We start from the raw sequence: 14,669 nt of genomic DNA on the forward strand, positions 1-14,669 counted from the left end.
GAGACACACCAAATTCAGCCCATGCACATGCTCACATGCCCCACTTCGTAATCTCACTCTGAACTCAGTTCAAAACTTGAGAGCCTGCTGAAATGCTGCTAAAATTCAATCAATTTTGCTGCTAACGCTTGACTTGGAACAAAATCTCAATGTCCTCTTCAAATAAAAGTTGGTAGGGACAGTAGAAGGAATTTCCCCTCCGGGGGAATAATAAAGTTGCATCTAGAATGGAGTGGTTTGGTATGATACTTTAGTTTAATATTTATGTGTTGAACACCTTAAAAAGCGTGGCTTAAAAGATCCCACTAAGTGCTTGCATTGCTAGGCTAGCTTTCCTCTGAACAACCTTTTTTTCTGAGCCACATTTGTTTAGTTTACCTCAAAGCATTTTTTTGTTGCTTTTGTTGTATGGTTCAATAGCCACCACACTGCTACAGTCATGCATTTTTGTGAGATAAGCATCTAGAGTCCCACTCTAGAACATCATATGTCATCATGATCTATTAGGATACTCCCAGCTATAGCCATATGGATTGTTGTCATATTGTCTTTGGTTATCACCCTGGGGAACATGAATGCAACCTGCATGGAACAGCAAATTTCAATCCATTCAATTATAACACTCCCATTGTTTTCTAAAACAAATTATGATAACGACCCGCGACTAGCTTATGGATAATTATTTCTATAATAGACATTCCTCGTTTGCATGTTGTTTTTGTCAGCCATTGTTGACATGTCCCTACTCCACAGCCTTGGAGACATATGTTGTAAAGTGCAGCAGGAAGATGAATGGATATCCATTGTTTATGGGTGGCCTATTTCTAGAGTGCAGCCTTGCCCTCTACATCTATGCCTCTCCTTGGCTTGTTGGGAGACATTTGATGTGGTGAGGTGGTCGTGAAAGAAGTTACCACCTGGATACGCCATCTCGACAATTTGCCAAAAACTAAAAACAAGGTTTTTATGACCACCCTCTCCCCCTCAGGCCCTGGGGGCGTTGGAGATCAAAGAAACTATGAACTCTACACGGGGCCATTTCTTAGTTTGTAAACCAACATATGTTTGGAGCAGCCAACTGCCGAACACACTTATTGAGCAAGAACTGTTTTACTAACCCTATACAACTAAACCCATTGCATAATTGTTTTCATTATTCTGATCATTCTGAGAGTCACATGAATAGTCAACCAAAATTGACACACCAAGTCAGACCGAAGTGTCACAATTTAAGCGATTGATTTAAGTTTGTCATCCTAATAGGCTTGGTTATTTAGTGTACGAGCAGCATCCTGTCCCATAGGGCTCAGCCTAAATTGTGTGTGTTGGTGTGTGCGTGTGTGTGTACTGTGTAATGAAGGCAATACAGCGGTGTGCCCCTCTAGCTTTTTGTCTAATTACTGACCCCCATGGAGGAGACCTAAATATATGTGTGTGTCTGTGTGTGTGTATGTGTGTGTGTGTGTGTGTGTGTGTGTGTGTGTGTGGTGTGTGTGTGTGTGTGTGTGTGTGTGTGTGTGTGTGTGTGTGTGTGTGTGTGTGTGTGTGTGTGTGTGTGTGTGTGTGTGTGTGTGTGCGCGCGCACGCACGTGCATGCATGTGTTTCTGTATGCATGTTTGGTTAATTGTGTGAGTTGCAATGTGTGTAAGTGCCTGCATCTGTTTCTGTGTGTGTGTGTGTGTGTGTGTGTGTGTGTGTGTGTGTGTGTGTGTGTGTGTGTGTGTGTGTGTGTGTGTGTGTGTGTGTGAATGCATGCATGTGTGTTCACACAGGCATCAATTTGCACAAGGTCCACACACAAATAGGTCAGACCTAGGCTCACAAAGGATCCCTCACCCTCCAACCCCTCTGCCACGGTCGCAGAGGCAACGCACGCACGCACACACACACACACGCAAACAACGCACGCACACACACATACACACACAGCCTCTCAGTGTACGTGTCTGATGGCAGCACTCAAAGCGTGACTTAAGCCCTGACATAAAGCATGACTTAATGCACAGTATTTAACATTAAGCCCTGACATAAAGCAAGACTTTATACCCCGTATTTAACATGACGGGGGAACGCTGTCTGTCACATAACGCCGTCTGTAATCCATCGAAGGGGGGGTTACAGAGGACTGGTCACAGCTGCTGCAGTGAGGTGGCAGACACAATGATAGACAGGCAGACAGGCAGACAGGCAGACAGGCGGACAGACGGACCAGTGGACGGACAGACGGATACACTGACAGACAGGCCTACTGACAGCCGGTCCGTGGTCGTACTCACTTATGTATATGACGAATGACAAGTGTTTGTCATTTTTTTTGCATTATCTGAATTTAGAATGGCAATGGTTTAAACAATAGAGCATAGTGAAAGTATTTACTGAGCTTGATGTGGGAAAACAGAAACCAGAAAGAAATTCAACTGAGTAATACAAACGTGCAAATACTGTTAATATATTTGTAAATAAATATAAATGACTAGTATTGATAATAATACATTTTATATATATTGGCCTGATAAGTTACAATTGGGACACATTGTACGAGTCACCAAGATATTTGCTTGATTAAGGTTTATAACGTTCTTAGATTCAAAATAAATGATCTGCATCTGTTTCTGATGATCATTTACAAATCTCTCCAAAGGGAGGAGTCTTGTTTTGCGAACCAGAACCGTAAAATTAAACCCAAACCATCCAGTCTCTAATCATAGAAACCATACTCTGATTACACCAGTAAAGGATGCAGAACTCAATGCATGGAAACAAGCCAATAGTGTATAACAATCATGTTAAAAACCTAGAGGACATAAACTGATTTAGATGTTTGTAAATTATAGATAGACTCATAAATAGCAGACTATGAGACTTAAACATTTAAAGTTGAGATGTTTTTGAATTATAGATAAAGTAACACACTGACAAACATGCGTTTGAATCATCTGGCACATTGGCGGGGCTGTCTTTGAAGGATCGGCAAAACAAATATGGTTTAAAATCATAGATATACCAGCAAAGATGTTATAGGATCCTAGATAACACCTCCCCACTGTAGCAGGTATCTGACAACTGCAGGACCCAGCCAAGCCCTTCAACTGGGAGCATCTCTGTAGGTTATATATTGATTAGGTAATTCATTGAGTTATGTATTGATGAAGGTCGTGCTGTAGAAAGAGACAGGCATTATGCGTTGTGTCCCCATCTAATATAATTATACATGATGTATACAATGTGTGGCATAGGATCCCCCTCTCTGAATGACAGCGATGCATGTACAGACGTTCTTACAACAGCGACGGCAGAGCCATTTCGGGTAATTGTCATTTTCCTGTCCAATTATGGCCTGGCTCATCGCTGCTCTGAACGAGCGTTTGCAACATTTACCGACTAATACTAGGGCTTTTGTCTCCTGGTTCCCTGCTTTCTGAGTCCTATGATATGCTCTTACTCTCAGAGCAGTATGAATAGCCGTTGATGCTAATTTTGTGACTCGCTTTTCACTCGTTCCACGTTGCATGTTGCACGACTTATTTCGAGTTGGGATTGAGTGTCGATGTCGGTGATGCTGTAGGATCTCAGCTCTAAGGTGGAGTCATTGAGAAAAAGCACACATGATTCCTCTGCTGGCCTTTCGTATGCGATGCTTTTATCCCAGAGGAGAAAGAGTTGTGTCGTGCTTTCAGGGCCTCCCCCATACATTTCATCACAGCGGGATCTGCACCTTTACTCTTTTAGTCATTTAGCAGTTGCTGTCCTCCAAACGAATGGATGCATGCCATTCAGGAGCAGCTGTTTTAACTATAGGTTCGGCATTTTATTTGGGCTGCAGACATTGGGGATCGAACCAAGATCCTTTCTTCTATAACCACTGCCCTACAACCTAGTCGTGGTTTTGTTATGAATCACTGCCATGACTTCTTCACCACAGAACAAAGAGACCATGTAATCCTGTGCTGAACATAAGTACTTTTAATTGTTCAGCAGTGAATGAGCCGTGATATTGTCCCGCCAATCCTGCACGCCCTTTAGTTCAGCGCATCACACAAATGCATGCAATGCTTTTCCCTGGTTCCCCGTTGCCATGCGGAGACACAGAGCCACGTCTTGGCTGATAAGATTAGCGGGGTCACATGGGGTCACCACGGATTAGGATTACCAGGACAAGCCTCTGCAATGCAGACGCAACTGCCAGGGCTCGCAAATTCAGCTGAAATGGTTCTAATGTTCCGGCTGCCTAGCTGTGCAAACCGAACACGGGGGTTAGCATGATGGCATGCTGCTCTTCAGACAGACACAGATACACAGAGGGAGAGGGATCTGGACTGTGTTAGAGTTAGTCATCGCCTGTTAGCCGTAAAATGATGGGTTTGAAGTGAAAACGCCGTGGCATGACATTTCTGTCATGGTCAATTCATTTTTTATTTTGCTTGATTTGTATTTGGTTTTGTTTGTGCTTTATTTGTCTAAAATACTTACACGGTACAAAGTCCTACAAGTGTGCATAGAGAAACAGAGAGAGGGTTAATTTAATGTGCAGGGTAAACATGTTTATGGTTTCATTGACATTGTACCCTGCACAATAAGAGGCGATTGTTCAAACCAGATGAATGAAGTTACTGTCTGCCCGTCACAGCCAAGGGTGAAAAAAGAATAACCGTACGATTCTACTTCCTATACAATGAATGTACACACACACCATGTCCCAGACAGGCCCCTGCTCGTAGACAGGCTGTGGGGGGCTCCTGTGTGTCTGGGGTTACAACAGGGGGTAGTTGTTAAAGGGAACTGTGATGGGGGATAAGGGTGGATGCTGGTAGGTGGTGGTCATGGTGGGGCATATTACATCGCACACCCACTGTAGTACACAGAACAGTCTTTTTAATAGATGCTTTAAACGGATGCCTCTAGCAAAGCTAATTGCTCCACCTAGGTGACTTTTCTTGGGCGCCTGCAGACAAAGGACGCAGGCTGGTGATGTTGAAAGACCGGTTTATGGTGAAAGGTTTGATATTGATACTGGTGTCGTTGCCACCTGGGAGGACTCCTCGAGTTGAACCTGCGCACGCTGATTACACTGTGTGCAACAGGTGTGCAGCCGCACCCAGCCCCAGAGTCCAATCAGACCCAGCCAGGTGAGGCTCCTAAACCAGCCATCCGCCACACAAACTCCCAGAAAGCGTTGGCCCTTTTGAACCGGGATCCTGATGGCTGATTATACAGGATATGGCAGATTGTGTATTCTTTGTAGACTGAGAATATTTTGGTGTAGTTTTATTTTTTGAATAATATTATATATTTTTGTCTATTAATATGTTTTTATATATATAGATGATTCATTTCTCCTCTGCCGTGCACTTATATAGTTGCAACACCTTTAAATTCCTTATAGGGATCATTACTTCTCCAAGTCTATTGGAATAAAGAGGACTTTCTCCACAGAGTAACAACTTTTAATTGAGCTTCTGAACTCCTTCTGAAAACCTATTTCAGAATTTCTCCTAGAATTCCCTTTAGAATTCCTGCTAGAATTCCACCCAGAATAGTTTATAAAATCCCTCCAGAAGTCCTGCCCTTCTTCTAGTGTGCGGACGATGGCGTGCTCCTCAGCCACCAAGAGGCAGTATAAGATCAGGTTGAGTCGGAGCAGTGAGGAGAGACCCCGGCAGGTCCGGGAGAATGGGCCCAGCTGGAATGTCAGAGCGGTTCCTCCCCTCAGGCGCGGGCAGAGCATGTTCCTCTGAACTCCAATGCTTGACTTGAGGAATAATGACAGTGTGTTGGCATATAAATAGATTGTTGTCTTGGTCGGGATAACTTTGGGGTTCTTTTTTAATATTGACTGTTTTTGTGTTGTTAAACTATGAAGATTGGTTTGCAACATTTGAGTGGATTGTGAAATGTCTATAGTGGAGGTAAATTCATGCACACCATTGAACGACACCTACATTGACACAGGATTAATACAATACCACAAACTAAGACCTAGATCGATCCTATACTCTTTATCTATTGATAAAGAGTAGTGTGTAAATCTGTGTGTTTGAGGGTTGGTTTTGACTCACTTCAGCATAGGATTAACATTATCCACATGCTACAGAGAAGAATGTCACAGCTTCAAACGGCCGGGCTCTCCCCCCTCTTGCGGAAAGACGGTATTATCATGATGATGAGTTGATACTGTGTAAGAGAAAACACACCCCAGGGCTTGGTATTTGCGTGCATCTCTTAGTGGGATTAGAAACCATTCTTGGCTCACCGCGCCACTTCCTCGCTTTGTTCCCTGGCAAACGCTACCTTTTGTGTTTCTGTTAGCGAGCCTTTCACTAACTGCTCCTGTACCGCTGCTGTACAGAGCACACTCCTATCCTTTTTAATCATTTAGTAATTTGCTGCTATCTTTGGCCTATGCGCTCTCTGCAATGCTACTCACTGCAATATCTTATTAAATATTTAGCTGTGTTGCGTATATATTTCAAATATATTTCTTTCCTCTTCTACTCTGAGTGCGGAATATATGGCAGAAGATTATATTTCCCCTTTACTGCCCCAAAGCGAATGCAATGAAAGGCAGTGATTTTATGACCTGGCACATAATACATGCATAGACCAACCATGTGGCCTTTGGCAAACGTCAATGTGTACTTGTACGTGAACTATGACGTGTTTTTAATTATATTAATTCACGGTTTGTCATGCGTGCTGAGACATGTTTACACATTAAGGAAGTGATTGTGTAGGTTTGTGACTTGTGGTGACTTGGATCTTGTCTGATAATGTATGGAGAAAGTCAGTCATTGAATCATCCATCCATTCGCTACAGCTGCTTATCCCTTTGTCAGAGCAGCAAGGGACTGGACACAATAAGCATCCAGCCAATGCAGGGAGAGCCCCAATGTTGAAGCAGTCCATGGGAGGGTTACCAGCACATAGCAGGGTTAGGATTAGTGGTGTGGTAGAACAAGATGGTGTAGGAGGATAGTGTAGGAGTTATTATGTTTGACTCCAATCCCAGCCTAAAGGTAATGGGATGATCCCCCATGCTGGCAGCCTGCATATAGGTATCCTTGAGCAAGATAAGCCGCCAACCCCTGACCTGCTCGTTCAACACCTCTGTCTAACATGCGTAAGTCGCTTTGGATAAACACGTCTGCTAAATGACTTAATAGTAAATAGCAGAACATTAACTGGCATTAGTTGTCTACCTGCTCTTACAATGACACACTTGGCTTTGTATTATGACACCTCTCCTGAACAGGAAATGAATAGGAGATCTTGATAACATTAGTTGTTGACAATAACAAGTGAGTTTACCGAGGATGACTGGGACACCACTAAGGTCCAATCCCATTTCTACCCCCTTACCCCTTCCCCTTCCCCCTCCCCCCTTCCCCCTTCCCCTTCCCCCTTCAAAACAAGGGGGAGGGGTGAGGGGAAGGGGTAAGGGGTAGAAATGGGACTGGGCCTTAGACTGCAGAGTCACTCCTCCACATCATGCAACCATTTTGGTTCTGTGTGGACTGAGGAATAAATCAGAGTGTTACGTTACACAATCGTCTTGATGGGAGAACAGACATTGGCTCGATGCATGGACACAAACTGGGCCGCAACAATGAAAGGTGATTGGAAACAGATTGATACTGGTATGTTAAGTGTATTGGATTGTCAAACTACATTAACATCGACATGTTCAGAGTTCCCCCCCCCCCCCCCCCCGTTTGAGAACGTTCTTCAGGGAAGCTTCTGCTAACCCTGCCCAGCTTTGTAACACTTCACCTCAGGTTCCACAGATTTCATCAAGAATGTGGGCAATCTAGCAATTCCCAGGCGGTATGTGCCTGCACAAAGTGCATGGGTGTGTTTATATCTTGGGTAATTGTCTGTATCCTCAGTTAAGTACAAACGTTTCTTCTTTTTTCCCTCCTCTGCTATAACTTACACGTCGGCAAGCGTGTGCATGTCCTCGGTGCGTCAGGAGCGGGGGTCAATTTGGGCTGATTACGCGCGTTCGATCGGGATTCGGAAATCGCGGCGCCGGGAACTTTAAGATATGCGGCGCATGTGCGTTGCGTTTTGTTCCCGGGAGGTTGTGGCGTGAAGGTGGGCTGTCATGAGTTAATGAGTATGCCCGGGAATGCAGACACCCAGAGTACAGGACAGGGGCCTGACTCTGACACCACATGGGGAACAAAGGGACCATGGGAAGGGCAACTGTGTTTGTGTGCAACCGGGGCAGAGTGTTGAAAAGAGGGGCTGGCGGCGCACCCGCTGGCCGCCTCCCCGTGTGTTTAGGAGACGTGTCCGGCCTTGTTCCCCCTCCACACACCCACTCAGAGACGCACACTCATGGACACACACACACACACACACACACACACACACACTCATAGACACACTCTCAGAGAGACACACAAGCATAGACGGCGCACACACACACACACTCATATACCCGCACACACACTCATAGACACACACTCTCAGAGACACACACACACACACACTCATAGACACATTCTCAGAGAGACACACACACACACACACTCATAGACACACTCTCAGAGAGACAAACACACATAGACGCACACACTCACAGACATACACTCTCAGTGAGACACAGACACATAGACGCACACACACATGCTCATAGACACACACGCACACACACACACACACTCATAGACACACACACACACACACACACACACACACACACACACTCATAGACACACACTCTCATAGACACACACTCTCATAGACACACACACTCATAGACACACACACACACACTCATAGACACACACTCCCATACACACACACACAGATGCTCAGAGACACACACATACTCTCATAGACACACACACCCTCATAGACACACACACTGTCTTAGACATACACACACACTCAGAAACACACACTCTCTTATACACACAATCTCATAGACACACACACACACACACACACACTCTCATAGACACACACTTTCACGGACACACACACTCTCAAGACACACACTTTCCTAGCAACACACACTTTCATAGACACACACACACTCATAGACACGCAGTTATAGAAACAATTTCATAGACACGCTCTAACAGACACACACTCTCATTGACACACTTATAAACACACACTCATAGACACACTTATAGACACACTCTCATAGACACAAACTCATAGACACACACTCATAGACACACTCTTATAGACACACTCTTATAGACACACTCTCATAGACACAAATCTCATAGATACACACTCAAAGACACACATGTATACACATGAAAACACAATATATGCCCTCACATGCATACACACGAAACCACTCATGTGCATGCATGAGCATACACGGAAACGTATGAAGGGCCACCTGGGACAGAATTCATACTTGGTCTTACACACACTATTATAATCTCGCATAAACACCACTATACTGATACACAAACAGTATTATACTCCGTTTACATGTATGGATGATAGTGTATAGTTCTGTTTGTGAGAGAATATAGTAATGTATGTGAGAGTGTATAGTAGTATTTGAGAGAGCTCTCTCAAATACAACTATGTAGTTGAGTATGTGAAAGAGTATAGTTGTTATGCAAGAGAATATCGTAGTGTTTGTGAGAGAGAATAGCAGTGTGTGTGAGAGAGTATAGTAGTTTGTGTGAGAGAGTATAGTAGTGTGTGTGAGAGAATTTGACTGAAACGGAAGTAAGTTTGATTCCTCAGTTCCTGATTGGCTGACAGAAGAGGCGGTAGCTTCTGGCGCTCAATATACTGCGCTGTCATTTCACTCTGGAATCTCCAGCGACTCTGTTGTGCTTCGTTCGCAGCAAAAAACGTATTTGTCGCTTGTTCGCGTGGTCGCCTGAGTTTGAGCTTCCTCTTGGGACCGCAATTCATTCTCAACCATGGCCAGTCTCTACGCGTTGGGGAAGTACCAGAGACGTCAGAGAAACCGACACAGTCATTTAGGATTCATAATATAATCCGTTCTATAAAATATTCTAATCTAGAACAGTCCGGGAGCTCCGGCGGGGGTTTAAATTACACTCATCCTGCCATCTGGGCAACAATTATTATTTAACAATTATTATTTATATTATTATTTTAGATAAATTTGTCCCTTTTTGACCTGATAAAGAAGAACACCTTGCATTAATTATTTTGTATTTTAAAACAAAAATCATAATTACCACTTGTTTTTTAATATCTTTTTTCTGTTTCTGAAACCAAATATATACACATACATGGTGAATCAAGCAATGATCGCAAGCAGCGGAACGTGAGTTATTGAGTCCACACGTCCAACAGCTGACCCAGTCTGCAAATCCCTCTGCGACTTTGAGTGATAAAAGTCACCACAGTGTAAAAACCATCAACGTCATCCATGTTAAGTAAAAAGAAAAACCTCGGACACGAGATGTTAACGGAGCCGTGCACTGAGCCCTCTCAGATGCCAGGCCGAAACAACTTTTGTTTCACTACGACTCCTTTTTCAGTTGCCCACTCATCCTTCTCCTTCATTTTGTAAAAAATAAAACGGCTAATAAAAGTGGCGTTTTTGAAAAGAGAAAACGTACATTTTGTTAGTACATGGTATAAAGGTAATTATGAGCCTTTGATTGATATCCAGACATTTTTTGCGGAGACACATTCCTGTTCCCCACTTGTATTGGAGTGAACGGAGATATCTACTTCTGGGCCCCATGAATCGAGGGGCCCGTCCACAGCCCGCTAAACAGCTGCAATACCAGGCTTGGCCGCTGAGCACTGGTGGATTGCGGAAGTATGCGCTGCTCCTGGGGGCCTGGGGAATCCCCACGACAGCTCCCCCCGCCAAGGCCCACCCCAATCTCCCAAACCTTGTGACGCTACAATGTTATACAATACAGATATCTCTCTATATATTATATCAACTTACCGTATATCATTTAGATATTGAGCTCCAGGACTCCCTCCGGAGCTCCCGGAGTGTTCTAGATTAGAATAAATTATAGAACGGATGATAGCATGAATCCTAAACGACAGTGTCGGTTTCTCTGACGTCTCTGGTATTTCCGCAGCATGTAGAGACTGGCCATGGTTGAGAATGAATGGCGGTCACAAGAGGAAGCCTCTCTCAAACTCAAGCGACCACGCAAGCAAGCGACCAAATTCTTTTAGGCGCGAACACAGAATAACAGAATCGCTGGAGATTCCAGAGTGAAATTGCAGCGGAGTCTTTTGAGCGCAAGAAGCTACCGCCTCTTCTCTCAGCCAATCAGGAACTGAGGAATCAAACTCACTTCCGTTTCATTCAAACTCTCTCACACACACTACTATACTCTCTCATACACATTACTATATTATCTTGCATAAACAACAATACTCTCTCACACACACTACTATTCTCTCTCACATACACTAATATACTCTCTCATATACACAACTAAAATCTCTCAAATACCCAACTACTGTATATGCTCTCTCACACACTACTATACTCTCTCACATACAGTACTATATTCTCTCACATACAAAACTATACACTCTCATACAGACATGTAAAAGGAGTATAGTGGTGCTTATGTGAGATTATAATAGTGTTTGTAAGACCAAGTATGAATTCTGTCCCAGGCAGCCCCTCATAGAAACGCAAACACACAAACGCACACACACACACACACACACACACACACATAGACATCGGACATACAAAGCCAAATATGTGCACTTCCACACACAACACCCACACACACACACACAGACACACACACACACACACACACACACACACACACACACACACACACACACACACACACACACACGCACACATACTCAAAGGCACATGCCCCCACACACACTGCATATTCTTAGAGGGTTTGTTTGAGGTATGCTGGAGGTGTGGATTGATGTGTGCCGTGACATGAAAATACCTTAAAGGGAATGGAAAGACGTGTCAGCGGGGAATAGACTCGGACCAGAGCAGGAAAAATGTCAGTTTCCCTCCAATTTTGAACGGGGTGTCGGCGTTCCTACTCTTGGGAAGGCCATTCGGCTGCAAGTGGAGTAGTCGTTGGAGTCGTGGTAGTAGAAGAGTTCAACGCGACGCGGCTCGCAGCCTCAGTCCTGGCTGTGCTAGAGGGAGAGAGGGGGACGGGCGTTGAAACATGTGCAGCAGGTACAGGCCACCGAGCTGAGTTACAATTGAATAACATTTCAATAGCAAACGTTGACAAACGTCTTTCTCTCTGGGGAGATACATTTCCCTCCTGCAGCAGACCAACAGAGTGCTTGGCAGCCAAGGCAACCAACTCCCATTTCTTTCTCCCTCCCTCCCTCCCTCCCTCCCCTCCTCCCTCCCTCCCTCCCGTGTGTGATGTCATCAGGTTCTAGTGTCAAGGTTCCTCTGCGCATAGAAACACATGACCGGAGCACCGGACAACAGGCAGTTAACTTAATTTACATTCCCATTTACGTCTGTGAGTCTGCGGGTATGTGTGTGTGTTTTTGTGTGTGAATGCATGTGCGTTTGTGAGCATTTGTGTATTTCCATGTGGTATTCACGCAAACGTGTATACACACACAAGTGTATGTGTAGGTGTATGTGTATGTGTGTTTGTGTGTGTGTTAGTGTGTGTTTGTGTGTGCGTGCGCGTGTGTGTGTGTGTGTGTGTGTGTGGGGGGGGGGTGTATGGTTGTGTGTGTGTGATCAGTTGGAGGCTGATTCTTTGTCCATGTTATCCTAGGGTCTCCACCAGTGCCTCATGGTCATTACTGTGCTGCACTAGTCTGGGGGGGGGGGGGGGGGGGGGGAGCAGCCTGGGTGCACAAGTGTATTTATCTTCCTGCACAAATAAGACCTCTTTCCGTCTGGTCCTTGCTCAGCTTGTTGTTGAAAGATAGTGAGGAAAGTTGAACAACAGTGCGTGCGTGCATAAGCTAGTGTGTGTTTGTGTGGGTGTGTGTGTCATTCCTTGCATGTGTGTGTCTGTTTGTGTGTCGAAGTTTGCTTTTGTGTGAGTGTGTGTGTGTGTGTGTGTGTGTGTGCATGTGTGTGCGTTTATGGGCATGCACGTCTGTATGTGTGTGTTTGTATCCTCCATCCATGTGTGTGTCTTTGCGTCAATCTCTTTGTGTCATCTGTTTGTATGTTTAGCTGTGTGTGTGTGTGTGTGTGTGTGTGTGTGTGTGTGTGTGTGTGTGTGTGTGTGTGTGTGTGTGTGTATGTGTGTGTGTGTGTGTGTGTGTGTGTGTGTGTGTGTGTGTGTGTGTGTGTGTGTGTGTGTGTGTGTGTGTGTGCTTGTGTGTGTCTGTGTGTGTCTGTGTGTGTCCCTATATGTATGTTTTTCAGGGCTCCATTCGTGTGTGTGTTTCTATGCGTATATCTCTGGGTCGTCTGTGTGTATATGCAAAGCTTTTTGTGTGTATGTGTGTGTTTTTGCTTGTGTGTGTGTGTGTATGTCCATATGTGTATCTACATCTGTGTGTTTGAGTGTGGCCATGCGTGTATATATCTGTGTGTACGTGTATGTGCATATCTGTGTGTGTGTGTGTGTGTGTGTCTGTTTGTGTGTGTATATATATTAGTGTGTGTGTATATCTGTGCGTGGGTGAGTGTGTGTGTGTGAGCGTGTATATCTTTGTGTGTGTGTGTGTGTGTATGTGTGTGTGTGTGTGTGTGTGTGGGTGTGTGTGTGTGTGTGTGTATGTGTGTGTGTGTGTGTGTGTGGGTGTGTGTGTGTGTGTTTGTGTGTGTGTGTGTGTGTGTGTGTGTGTGTGTGTGTGTGTGTGTGTGTGTGTGTGTGCGTGTGTGTGAGTGTGTGTCTCCACACAGGGTTGTGTGCGCGTCCCCCCCATGTGTCCTGAGATGTGTCCCAGCTGGCCCCGCAGCCAGCCCACTAGAACCCGCTCTGTCCGGTGCAACGCACGCAGACAAAAGCCCGCCGTATACCGGCCCTGTGATATCGATACCTCTCAACTCGGGGGGCTTTCGCCCCAAATGAGTAAGCAACATTCCTCACCAGAGGGCTGGAGGATGTGTAAGAAAGCCAGAACATTTGTTACAGACTGTCCCCCCCCGCCTGACCGCCCCCCCCCCCCCCCCCCCCCCCCCGACCCCCCCCCCCATCCCGGTGTGTGTGGGACTCGTGGCCTTGTTTCCCGCCGTGTTATCGCCGGCATCTGTTGCGCTCGCGCGGCTCACCGTCTCGGCATGCGGCGGCGCCGTTCGTTTCCCCCGCCGTCATTGTCTCCTTGACGTTAAGCAGTCGTCATGCCTAAATCGTCTTTTTTTTTTCCTTTTAAATGGCCGCCCGCCAGAGGAACCTCGAGCCGTTCCGTTTAACTTCAGCAAACTATGTGCGGCCATGACAGGATACGTCCGGATTCTTTTGGGGCTGTCATCACTATGGGGCTCCTGTACCCGTTAAGGGTGACCGATGTCCCATCCAATACCAATAAACATCAAGTCCCGAGACTTTCTTGGCATTACCGCCTGACTTATTTCCTTAACGCAGTGAAATGTGCTTATTAAATGTGTACTACGCGCGGCTTGGCTGGGGGCCTTGCTTGGCTTCCCCCCTCCCCCTCATCCAGGAAATGGTTCCCAAAAAAAAAAAAACATGCCGATTTCGGTGTCTGTCTCTCCAGAGCTGTAGTGATGTTCTTCGGCCGCTTCGGAGCAGTGGAC

Source organism: Gadus macrocephalus, chromosome 7, assembly GCF_031168955.1.
Source record: "Gadus macrocephalus chromosome 7, ASM3116895v1".
In the NCBI taxonomy this organism is placed as follows: Eukaryota; Metazoa; Chordata; class Actinopteri; order Gadiformes; family Gadidae; genus Gadus; species Gadus macrocephalus.